Raw genomic sequence first — 12,503 nt, 5'->3', positions numbered from 1 at the left:
TCCCAAAGAAAGGCAATGCCAAAGAATGTTCAAACTACCGCATGATTGTACTCATATCACATACTAGCAAAGTAATGATCAAAATTCTCCAAGCCAGACTTCAATAGTACATGTACCATGAACTTCCAGATGTTCAACCTGGATATAGAAAAGGCAGAGGAACCAGAGATCAAATTGCCAATATCCATTGGATCATTGAAAAAGTAAAAAATGTTCCAGAAAAAAATCTACTGTTTTTTTGGCTACGCCAAAGCCTTTGACTGTATGGATCACAACAAACTGTGGAAAATTCTTAAAGGGATGGAAATACCAGACCACCTTACCTGTCTCCTGCAAAATCTGTATGCAGGTCAAAAAGCAACAATTAGAACTGGACATAGAACAATGGACTAGTTCCAATTTGGGAAAGGAATATGTCAAGGATATATATTGTCACCCTGCTTATTTAACTTATATGAAGAGTACATCATGTGCAGTGCTGGGCTGGATGAAGCACAAGCTGAAATCAAGATTGCAGGGAGAAGTATCGATAACCTTAGATATGCCACCGTTATGGCAGAAAGCAAAGAAGAACCAAAGAGCCTCTTGGTGAAAGTGAAAGAGGAGAGTGAAAAAATTGGCTTAAAACTCAACATTCAAAAAATGAAGATCATGGCATCTGGTCCCATCACTTAATGGCAAATACATGGGGAAATAATGGAAACAGTGCTAGACTTTATATTCTTGGGCTCCAAAATCAGTGCAGATGGTGACTGCAATCATGAAATTAAAAGATGCTTGCTCCTTGGAAGAAAAGTTATGACCGACTTAGACAACATATTAAAAAGCAGAGGCATTACTTTGCCAACAAAGGTCCATTTGCTCAGTCGTGTCCAACTCTTTGTGACCCCATGGACTGTAGCCTACCAGGTTCTGAGGAGCCTCTCAGTCCATGGAATTTTCTAGGCAAGAGTACTGGAGTGGGTTGCCATTTCCTTCTCCAGGGGATCTTCCCAACCCGGGGATTGAACCCGGGTCTCCCGCACTACAGGCAGACACTTTACCATCTGAGCCACCAGGGAAGCCTCCATCTAGTCAAAGCAATAGTTTTTCCAGTAGTTGTGTATGGATGTGAGAGTTGGACTATAAAGAAAGCTGAGTGCCAAAGACCTGATGCTTTTAAACTGCGGTGTTGGAGAAGACTCTTGAGAATCCCTTGGACTGCAAGGTCAAACCAGTCAATCCTAAAGAATATCCATCCTGAATATTCATTGGAAGGACTGATGCTGAAGCTGAAACTCCAATACTTTGGCCACCTGATGTGAAGAGCTGACCCATTGGAAGAGACCCTGATGCTGGGAGGGTTTGGGGGCCGGAGGAGAAGGGGGTAACAGAGGATGTGATGGACAGGGAAGCCTGGCGTGCTGCAGTTCTTGGGGTCTCAAAGAGTGAGACTGAGCGACTGAACTGAACTGATAAAATAGGTAGTAGATGCAAGTCTTCAATGAATATTTTAAAGCAGAAACATAGATGGGGGAAATGATTTAATAGGCCAAAAGAAGTAGCAACTAAAATATAGGAAAAATAAATGTTGAAAGGAGAAACTATTCATCCTGCTGCTGCTGCTGCTGCGTCACTTCAGTCATTTCCGACTCTGTGTGACCCCATAGATGACAGCCCATCAGGCTCCCCCGTCCCTGGGATTCTCCAGGCAAGAACATTGGAGTGGGTTGCCATTTCCTTCTCCAATGCAGGGAAAGTGAAAAGGGAAAGTGAAGTCGCTCAGTCGTGTCTGACTCTTAGTGACCTCATGGACCGCAGCCTACCAGGCTCCTCCATCCATGGGATTTTCCAGGCAAGAGTACTGGAGTGGGGTGCCATTGCCTTCATCCTACAGAAGCCTAAAAAAAGCAAAACCATAAACCAAAAACATTGACCTTATAACTGATAGGCTGGATAAGGCAAAAGACTAGAAAATATTTGAAATGTATGGAACAGCTGTTTCCCCTTTCAACTCTGCACATGTGCCTATACACAGGCCAAATAATAGGGATTTATTCTTTAGAGGAGTTACATTGGAAGGAGAAAATCTGAAAACCTGAATGGTCAGATCTTCCCTCTCACCCCAGATATATTAATAGATCACTTATACCCTTCTTAGTCTGCCAAACAGCCTCCTCAAATGCCAATAAGCAAATTTGAAAAAAAAAAAATTATGTTAACAGATATAACACAAGAAACAGTGGGAAAAAATTTTAAACCCTCAAGGTAATACAACACAACATTGCATTCATTAAAAAAAAGCAATGGCCATATGCTATATGAAAGGGCGTATTACAGTGAAAGAAATTCTTTGAAATTAAAAGTATGGTAGGTAATTTCTAGAATATATATTAAAAACTAGGTCAGAAAATGCGCAGAGAACTATAGTTAACATCTGTAATAACAATAAGGGAAAAGAATCTTAAAATTATATGTATTTGTATATATTTATGAATTTATATAATAAATATTTATAAATAAATATATTAATATAAATAAATATTTATAAATAAATATATTAATATAAATAAATATTTATAATATATATAAATACACACACACACACACACACACACACACACACACACATATATATATTTGGAGAAGGAAATGGAAGTCCACCCCGGTATTTTTGCCTAGGAAATCCCATGGACGACGGAGCCTGGTGGGCTAGAGTCTGGGGGACCACAAAGAGTCAGAAGCAACTGAGCACATATTTGCATATAACTGAATCACTTTGCTGTACACCTGAGACTAAGACAACATTGTAAGTCAACTATATATCAATTTTTTAAAGGGAAATACAGTAAAAGAAAAACACTCAGAGAAGGAAAATGTAAAAGATTGAAATTAGGAAAAAAATATTCAAAACATTAATATGGAGGATCCAACATTTCTATCTATTTCAGATAGAAACATTTTAATACAAAATACAGTATTTTAGATTATTCCTAAATGAAAGTGTTTCCAGATTAAAGTATATATCAAGTGCCCAGTAGAGTGAATTAAAGGAGTCTTGCTCTAAGGGCACAATATTCCACAATTCAGAATGTGATAGATAACAGCCAAGAGGATTAAAATCAGAAACAAAAATTGCAAATATATATTAGTGAAACTCATAATGACTCTAGCCTTTTTCCCAATAATACTGAAAAGTAAAAACAGAATGATATCGTTAAGGAAATGCATTTTAAGCTAAAAATCTATTTCTAACTAGACGACCAATCTAGTGTGAGGAGGAAATGATACAAAATAAATAAAAGAAGTATTGCCTTATCCTTCATCTCCAGGGAGACTACTGGAGAATGTCAGACCCACACTAGAGCTTTATTCTGGGTGATACCACTTCCCACTCTCTGCAAAGCTTTACTTTAATTCTTTCTTTTTCTCTATCTAACTATTTAATTTCTCATTCGGCACTGATACTTATTTTAAAATGGCTTGACTCCATGGGCAAATTTGATTCAGATATTGTGTCCCCAGGACTATTCAGTAAAGAAAGTGCTTAGATCAACCATTTAGAGAATTTTTTACTCATGATGGGCATCAGATAGACTCATGTATGTTCACAGTGTAACATCAAATTTAAAGAAAAAAAAAACAAACATGATACTTAAGTCAACGTACCCTTACCATGTTTCCATGATCACAGGAGATTTCAGACAAAAATGTAGTTTTGTCTGTGACCTATACAAACAGATATTACAGTCAGCTTTATAATAATACATTTGTTTATAAGTTAATAAATTGAAATCCTTGTTTATAAATATGTGAATAAAAACAAACTTATGAATCACTGATAATTTTTCCAACTATTTTCTAAAATTTTACTATAAAAATTTTTCAAATGAACAGTTTTAACTCATTGAATGTACACTTTTATCATTCACTATTCACTAAAAAGCAGAGACATTACTTTGCCAACAAAGGTCCATCTAGTCAAAGTTGGTTTTTCCAATAGTCATGCATGGATGTGAGAGCTGGACTGTAAAGAAAACTGAGCACCAAAGAATTGATGCTTTTAAAATGTGGTGTTTTTTTTGTTGTTGTTGTTTTTAGTTTTTTAAATTTTAAAATCTTTAATTCTTACATGCATTCCCAAACATGAACCCCCCTCCCACCTCCCTCCCCATAACATCTCTCTGGGTTATCTCCATGCACCAGCCCCAAGCATGCTGCACCCTGCGTCAGATATAGACTAGTGATTCAATTCTTACATGATAGTATACATGTTAGAATGCCATTCTCCCAAATCATCCCACCCTCTCCCTCTCCCTCTGAGTCCAAAAGTCCGTTATACACAGCTGTGTCTCTTTCCCTGTCTTGCATACAGGGTCGTCATTGCCATCTTCCTAAATTCCATATATATGTGTTAGTATACTGTATTGGTGTTTTTCTTTCTGGCTTACTTCACTCTGTATAATTGGCTCCAGTTTCATCCATCTCATCAGAACTGATTCAAATGAATTCTTTTTAATGGCTGAGTAATACTCCATTGTGTATATGTACCACAGCTGTCTTATCCATTCATCTGCTGATGGACATCTAGGTTGTTTCCATGTCCTGGCTATTATAAACAGTGCTGCGATGAACATTGGGGTACATGTGTCTCTTTCAATTCTGGTTTCCTCGGAGTGTATGCCCAGCAGAGGGATTGCTGGGTCATAAGGTAGTTCTATTTGCAATTTTTAAGGAATCTCCACACTGTTCTCCATAGTGGCTGTACTAGTTTGCATTCCCACCAACAGTGTAGGAGGGTTCCCTTTTCTCCACACCCTCTCCAGCATTTATTGCTTGCAGATTTTTGGATCGCAGCCATTCTGACTGGTGTGAAGTGGTACCTCATTGTGGTTTTGATTTGCATTTCTCTGATAATGAGTGATGTTGAGCATCTTTTCATGTGTTTGTTAGCCATCCGTATGTCTTCTTTGGCGAAATGTCTATTTAGTTCTTTGGCCCATTTTTTGATTGGGTCGTTTATTTTTCTGGAATTGAGCTGCATAAGTTGCTTGTATATTTTTGAGATTAGTTGTTTGCAGTTGCTTCATTTGGTATTATTTTCTCCCATTCAGAAGGCTGTCTTTTCACCTTGCTTATATTTTCCTTTGTTGTGCAGAAGCTTTTAATTTTAATTAGATCCCATTTGTTTATTTTTGCTTTTATTTCCAGAATTCTGGGAGGTGGATCATAGAGGATCCTGCTGTGATTTATGTCTGAGAGTGTTTTGCCTATGTTCTCCTCTAGGAGTTTTATAGTTTCTGATCTTACATTTAGATCTTTAATCCATTTTGAGTTTATTTTTGTGTGCAGTGTTAGGAAGTGATCTGGTTTCATTCTTTTATAAGTGGTTGACCAGTTTTCCCAGCACCACTTGTTAAAGAGATTGTCTTTACTCCATTGTATATTCTTGCCTCCTTTGTCAAAGATAAGGTGTCCATATGTGTGTGGATCTATCTCTGGGCTTTCTATTTTGTTCCATTGATCTATATGTCTGTCTTTGTGCCAGTACCATACTGTCTTGATGACTGTGGCTTTGTAGTAGAGCCTGAAGTCAGGCAAGTTGATTCCTCCAGTTCCATTCTTCTTTCTCAAGATTGCTTTGGCTATTCGAGATTTTTTGTATTTCCATACAAATCTTGAAATGATTTGTTCTAGTTCTGTGAAAAATGTGGCTGGTAGCTTGATAGGGATTGCATTGAATTTGTAAATTGCTTTGGGTAGTATACTCATTTTCACTATATTGATTCATCCGATCCATGAACATGGTATACTTCTCCATCTATTAGTGTCCTCTTTGATTTCTTTCATCAGTGTTTTATAGTTTTCTATATATAGGTCTTTAGTTTCTCTAGGTAGATATATTCCTAAGTATTTTATTCTTTTCGTTGCAATGGTGAATGGAATTGTTTCCTTAATTTCTTTTCTACTTTCTCATTATTCGTGTATAGGAATGCAAGGGATTTCTGTGTGTTGATTTTATATCCTGCAACTTTACTATATTCGTTGATGAGCTCTAGTAATTTTCTGGTGGAGTCTTTAGGGTTTTCCATGTAGAGGATCATGTCATCTGCAAACAGTGAGAGTTTTACTTCTTCTTTTCCAATTTGGATTCCTTTTATTTCTTTTTCTGCTCTGATTGCTGTGGCCAAAACTTCCAGAACTATGTTGAATAGTAGCGGTGAAAGTGGACACCCTTGTCTTGTTCCTGACTTTAGGGGAAATGCTTTCAATTTTTCACCATTGAGGATAATGTTTGCTGTGGGTTTGTCATAGATAGCTTTTATTATGTTGAGGTATGTTCCTTTTATTCCTGCTTTCTAGAGAGTTTTTATCATAAATGGATGTTGAATTTTGTCAAAGGCCTTCTCTGCATCTATTGAGATAATCATATGGTTTTTATTTTTCAATTTGTTAATGTGGTGAATTACATTGATTGATTTGCGGATATTGAAGAATCCTTGCATCCCTGGGATAAAGCCCACTTGGTCATGGTGTATGATCTTTTTAATGTATTGTTGGATTCTGATTGCTAGAATTTTGTTGAGGATTTTTGCATATATGTTCATCAGTGATATTGGCCTGTAGTTTTCTTTTTTTGTGACATCTTTGTCAGGTTTTGGTATTAGGGTGATGGTGGCCTCATAGAATGAGTTTGGAAGTTTACCTTCCTCTGCAATTTCTGGAAGAGTTTGAGGAGGATAGGTGTTAGCTCTTCTCAAAATTTTTGGTAGAATTCAGCTGTGAAGCCGTCTGGACCTGGGCTTCTGTTTGCTGGAAGATTTCTGATTACAGTTTCAATTTCCGTGCTTGTGATGGTCTGTTAAGATATTCTATTTCTTCCTGGTTCAGTTTTGGAAAATTGTACTTTTCTAAGAATTTGTCCATTTCTTCCACGTTGTCCATTTTATTGGCATACAACTGCTGATAGTAGTCTCTTATGATCCTTTGTATTTCTGTGTTGTCTGTTGTGATCTCTCCATTTTCATTTCTAATTTTATTGATTTGATTTTTCTCTCTTTGCTTCTTGATGAGTCTGGCTAATGGTTTGTCAATTTTATTTGTCCTTTCAAAGAACCAGCTTTTGGCTTTGTTGATTTTTGCTATGGTCTCTTTTGTTTCTTTTGCATTTATTTCTGCCCTAATTTTTAAGATTTCTTTCCTTCTACTAACTCTGGGGTTCTCCAATTCTTCCTTTTCTAGTTGTTTTAGTTGTAGAGTTAGGTTATTTATTTGACTTTTTTCTTATTTCTTGAGGTATGCCTGTATTGCTATGAACTTTCCTCTTAGCACTGCTTTTATAGTGTCCCACAGGTTTTGGGTTGTTGTGTTTTCATTTTCATTAGTTTCTATGCATATTTTGATTTCTTTTTGATTTCTTCTGTGATTTGTTGGTTATTCAGAAGTGTGTTGTTCAACCTCCATATGTTGGAATTTTTAATAGTTTTTCTCCTGTAATTGAGATCTAATCTTAATGCATTATGGTCAGAAAAGATGCTTGGAATGATTTCGATTTTTTGAATTTATCAAGTTTAGATTTATGGCCCAGGATGTGATCTATCCTGGAGAAGGTTCCATGAGCACTTGAAAAAAGGTGAAATTCATTGTTTTGGGGTGAAATGTCCTATAGATATCAATTAGGTCTAACTGATCTAATGTATCATTTAAAGTTTGCGTTTCTTTGTTAATTTTCTGTTTAGTTGATCTGTCCATAGGTGTGAGTGGGGTATTAAAGTCTCCCACTATTATTGTGTTATTGTTGATTTCCCCTTTCATACTTGTTAGCATTTGTCTTACATATTGCGGTGCTCCTATATTGGGTGCATATATATTTATAATTGTTATATCTTCTTCTTGGATTGTTCCTTTGATCATTATGTAGTGGCCTTCTTTGTCTCTTTTCACAGCCTTTGTTTTAAAGTCTATTTTATCGGATATGAGTATTGCCACTCCTGCTTTCTTTTGGTCTCTATTTGCGTGGTATATCTTTTTCCAGCCCTTCACTTTCAGTCTGTATGTGTCCCTTGTTTTGAGGTGGGTCTCTTGTAAGCAGCATATAGAGGGGTCTTGTTTTTGTATCCATTCAGCCAGTCTTTGTCTTTTGGTTGGGGCGTTCAACCCATTTACGTTTAAGGTAATTATTGATAAGTATGATCCCGTTACCATTTACTTTATTGTTTTGGGTTCGGGTTTATACACCCTTTCGTGTTTCCTGTCTAGAGAATATCCTTTAGAATTTGTTGGAGAGCTGGTTTGGTGGTGCTGAATTCCCTCAGCTTTTGCTTGTTTGTAAAGCTTTTGATTTCTCCTTCGTATTTGAATGAGATCCTTGCTGGGTACAGTAATCTGGGCTGTAGGTTATTGTCTTTCATCACTTTAAGTATGTCTTGCCATTCCCTCCTGGCCTGAAGAGTTTCTATTGAAAGATCAGCTGTTATCCTTATGGGAATCCCCTTGTGTGTTATTTGTTGTTTTTCCCTTGCTGCTTTTAATATTTGTTCTTTGTGTTTGATCTTTGTTAATTTGATTAATATGTGTCTTGGGGTGTTTCGCCTTGGGTTTATCCTATTTGGAACTCTCTGTGTTTCTTGGACTTGTGTGATTATTTCCTTCCCCATTTTAGGGAAGTTTTCAACTATTATCTCCTCAAGGATTTTCTCATGATCTTTCTTTCTGTCTTCTTCTTCTGGGACTCATATAATTCGAATGTTGGAGCGTTTCATATTGTCCTAGAGGTCTCTGAGATTGTCCTCATTTCTTTTAATTCGTTTTTCTTGTTTCCTCTCTGATTCATTTATTTCTACCATTCTATCTTCTATTTCACTAATCCTATCTTCTGCCTCCGTTATTCTACTATTTGTTGCCTCCAGAGTGTTTCTGATCTCATTTATTGCGTTATTCAATATATTTTGACTCTTTTTTATTTCTTCTAGGTCCTTGTTAAACCTTTCTTGCATCTTCTCAATCCTTGTCTCTAGGCTATTTATCTGTGATTCCATTTTGATTTCAAGATTTTGGATCATTTTCACTATCAATATTTGGAATTCCTTTTCTGGTAGATTCCCTACTTCTTCCTCTTTTGTTTGGTTTGGTGGGCAGCTCTCCTGTTCCTTTACCTGCTGAGTATTCCTCTGTCTCTTCCTCTTGGTTATATTGCTGCGTTTGGGGTGGCCTTTTTATATTCTGATAATTTGTGGAGTTCTCTTTATTATGGAGCTTCCTCACTGTGGGTGGGGTTCTATCAGTGGCTTGTCAAGGTTTCCTGGTTAGGGAGGCCTGTGTTGGAGTTTTGGTGGGTGGAGCTGGGTTTCTTCTCTCTGGAGTGCAGTGGAGTGACCCGTAATGGGTTATGAGACATCAAAGGTTTTGGGATAATTTTGAGCTGCCTGTATATTGAAGCTCAGGGGAGTGTTTTTGTGTTGCTGGAGAATTTGTGTGGTATGTCTTGTTTTGGAACTTGTTGGCCCTTGGGTGGAGCTTGGTTTCGGTGTAGGTATGAAGGCATTTGATGAGCTCCTATTGCTTAATGTTCCCTGAATTCAAGAGTTCTCTAATGTTTTCAGGCTTTGGATTTAAGCCTCCTGCTTCTGGTTTTCAGTTTTATTTTTACAGTAGCCTCTAGACTTCTCCATCTATACAGCACCGATGATAAAACATCTAGGTTAAAGATGAAAAGTTTCTCCACATTGAGGGACACTCAGATAGGTTCACTGAGTTACAAGGAGAAGAGAAGATGGAGGGGGTACTTAGAGGTAACTGGAATGAGATGGGGTGAGATCAAAAGAGGAGAGAGCAAGCTAGCCAGTAGTCACTTCCTTATGTGTGCTCTATAGTCTGGACGGCTCAGAGGTATTAACAGAGTTATACGGGGCAGAGGAGAGGGAGGAAGTAGACAGAGGTGACCAGGAGGATAAGAGAGAGGAATGAGAAGGAGAGAGACAAATCCTGCCAGTAACCAGTTCCTTAGGTGTTCTCCACCGTCTGGAACACACAGAGATTCACAGAGTTGGATAGAGAAGAGATAGGGGAGAAAAGAGACAGAGGCCACCTGGTGGAGAAAAAGGAGAGTCCAGAGGAGGAGAGAGTGGTCAAGCCAGTAATCTCGCGCTCAGGTAAACTTGGGTAGTGATTTTTGGGTTTTTAAATGTACAAAATTGTCAACAAAAACTTAAGAGCAAAGATTAAAAATCTAGAGTAGAGGTTGGATTTTCAAAGATACAATATTAAAGAAAAGCAGAAGGAAAAAGGAAGAAAGAAAAAAAAGAATTATTAAAAACAAACAAACAAACAAAAAACCACCAACAACCATCCGAGGACTATATATGGTGTTTGCCTTAAAAAAAAAAAAAGAAGAAAGAAAGAAAAAAAAAGTCTTTTTTTTTTAAAAAAAATAGTAATAATAGGTTATAGAAATAAAAATTGGAGGAGAAATAGAAGACTTAACAATTTAAAAAAAGTTAGAAAAAAAAGAAAAAAAGAAAAAAAAAAAAGGAATGATTTTAAAAATAGCAAAAATATATCTAGCCCTTCTCTGGTGTTATGGGCCGTGTGGGATCACTTCCAAGGTGGTTCCCTCTGTTTAACTTCTTCTGTTTACTGGTTTTGTAGGCTCACTAGTTCAGTCGCGCTGTGGGGAAGGGGGATGCTGCAAACAAATAGCACTTTTGTGTGCACACAGTATCTCTGCCCTGCTTGACCTTTCCTTTCTCGCGGCGCACAAACCGCTCCGGCTCTACGATGCTCAGCCGGGAACCTTCTGGGGCCACCCCTAGGCTGCGTGCACTTTCCCTGTCCAAGCCGCTCAGGTTCGGCACTCAGGCAGCCCTCAGAGGCACAGATTCGGCGGGGACTGCGCTTTGTGCCCTTCCCAGGTCCGAGTAGCTCAGGAGTTTGGCGAGCGCTATCGCCGCGGCTTGTCACCTTTTCTGCCGCTGCTACTCAGCTTTCTGGGTGGACCGCTGGCGCACCCCGTGAGGCAGATTGTGACTGTCCAGCACCCCCAGAAGTCTTAGCAAAGGAGCCTACTTGCAGTTAGGTAAGTAAAGTCTCTCCAGGTCTGCAATTGCCCCTTTCCAGTCCTTACGGCTCTGGCTGCCTGTCCCTGGCGGGGGATGGTCTGCAGCCGGCTTTTTCCATTCCGTCCTTTGTTCTGTGCTCGGTCCTGGCGGTGTCTTATGTTCGAGCTTTTCGCGTGGTATCTATCCCACAGTCTGGTTTGCTAGCCCAAGTTAGATCGTTCTGGTTGCGTGTGGGGCGTTCCTGCCCGATTCTTACAAAGCTCTGCAGCCCGCGCCTCCCGCGCGTCCCTGCCCTGCCCCCACTTCCCAATGGCGGATGCAGGCGTCTGTGCTGCTTTTCCGCTGGGGGAGTTACTGGTGGGCTTGTAATCTCTTGGTTTTAATTATTTATCTATTTTTCCTTCCTGTTATGTTGCCCTCTGTGTTTCCAAGGCTCACCACAGACTCGGCAGGGAGAGTGTTTCCTGGTGTTTGGAAACCTCTCTTCTTAAAATTCCCTTCCCGGGACGGGCTTCCCTTCCCGGGACGGAGCTCCCTCCCCACCTCCTTTGTCTCCTTTTTCGTCTTTTATATTTTTTCCTACCTGTTTTTGAAGACAATGGTCTGCTTTTCTGGTTGCCTGATGTCCTCTGCCAGCCTACAGAAGTTGTTTTGTGGAGTTTGCTCGGCGTTGAAATGTTCTTTTGAGGAATTTGTGAGGGAGAAAGTTGTCTTCCCGTCCTATTCCTCCGCCATCTTTCCCCTGTCTCTAAAATGTGGTATTGGAGAAGACTTTTGAGAGTCCCTTGAATGGCAAGGAGATCCAACCAGTCCATCCTAAAGGAAATCAGTCCTGAATATGCATTGGAAGGACTGATGCTGAAGCTGAAACGCCAATACTTTGGCCACCAGATGCGAAGAACTGACTCATTGCAAAAGAGCCTGATGCTGAAAAACAGGAGGAGAAGGGGGCAACAGAAGATGAGATGGATGGCATCACTGACTTGATAGACATGAGTCTGAGCAAACTTCAGGAGTTGGTGATGGACAGGGAAGCCTGACATGCTGCAATCTGTGGGGTTGCAGAATCAGACCAGACTGAGTGACTGAACTGAACTGATTCACTAAATCCATAGGGTATATCAATCATATTAAATTCAGTTGAATAGGTTTCTTTTAGAGATCTAAATTAGCTTGTAGAGTCAAATATACCCATTCCTTTTTCAAAATAAGTTTCAGGTGTACAGCCTTAAAATTCAACACAAATATATACTACAAAGTGATCATCATCACAAGTCTTGTTACCATTCACTGTTGTACATTTTGTTCCCTTCACCTACTTTGTTAGCCCCCAACCCTCTTGCTATCTAGTAATCACTAATTGGCTCAATGTATCTGTGAATTTGCTTTGTTTAAGTTTGTTTGTTCATTTGTTTTTGTTTTTTATTTTATTTTATTTTTGTTTGTTTGTTTTTAACTTTATTTTAC

General features: G+C 38.8%; 1 non-coding gene across 1 annotated transcript; it reads right to left on the bottom strand.

Moving 5' to 3' along the window:
* Positions 1 to 989: 989 nt before the first annotated feature.
* On the bottom strand, positions 990 to 1,061 carry TRNAY-GUA (transfer RNA tyrosine (anticodon GUA)). The gene has a single exon. It is a non-coding gene; the product is annotated as a tRNA-Tyr (tRNA).
* Between the last annotated feature and the right edge of the window lie 11,442 nt (positions 1,062 to 12,503).

This window comes from Ovis aries, chromosome 12 (assembly GCF_016772045.2).
Source record: "Ovis aries strain OAR_USU_Benz2616 breed Rambouillet chromosome 12, ARS-UI_Ramb_v3.0, whole genome shotgun sequence".
In the NCBI taxonomy this organism is placed as follows: Eukaryota; Metazoa; Chordata; class Mammalia; order Artiodactyla; family Bovidae; genus Ovis; species Ovis aries.
This window is presented reverse-complemented; position numbering and strand designations above follow the sequence as displayed.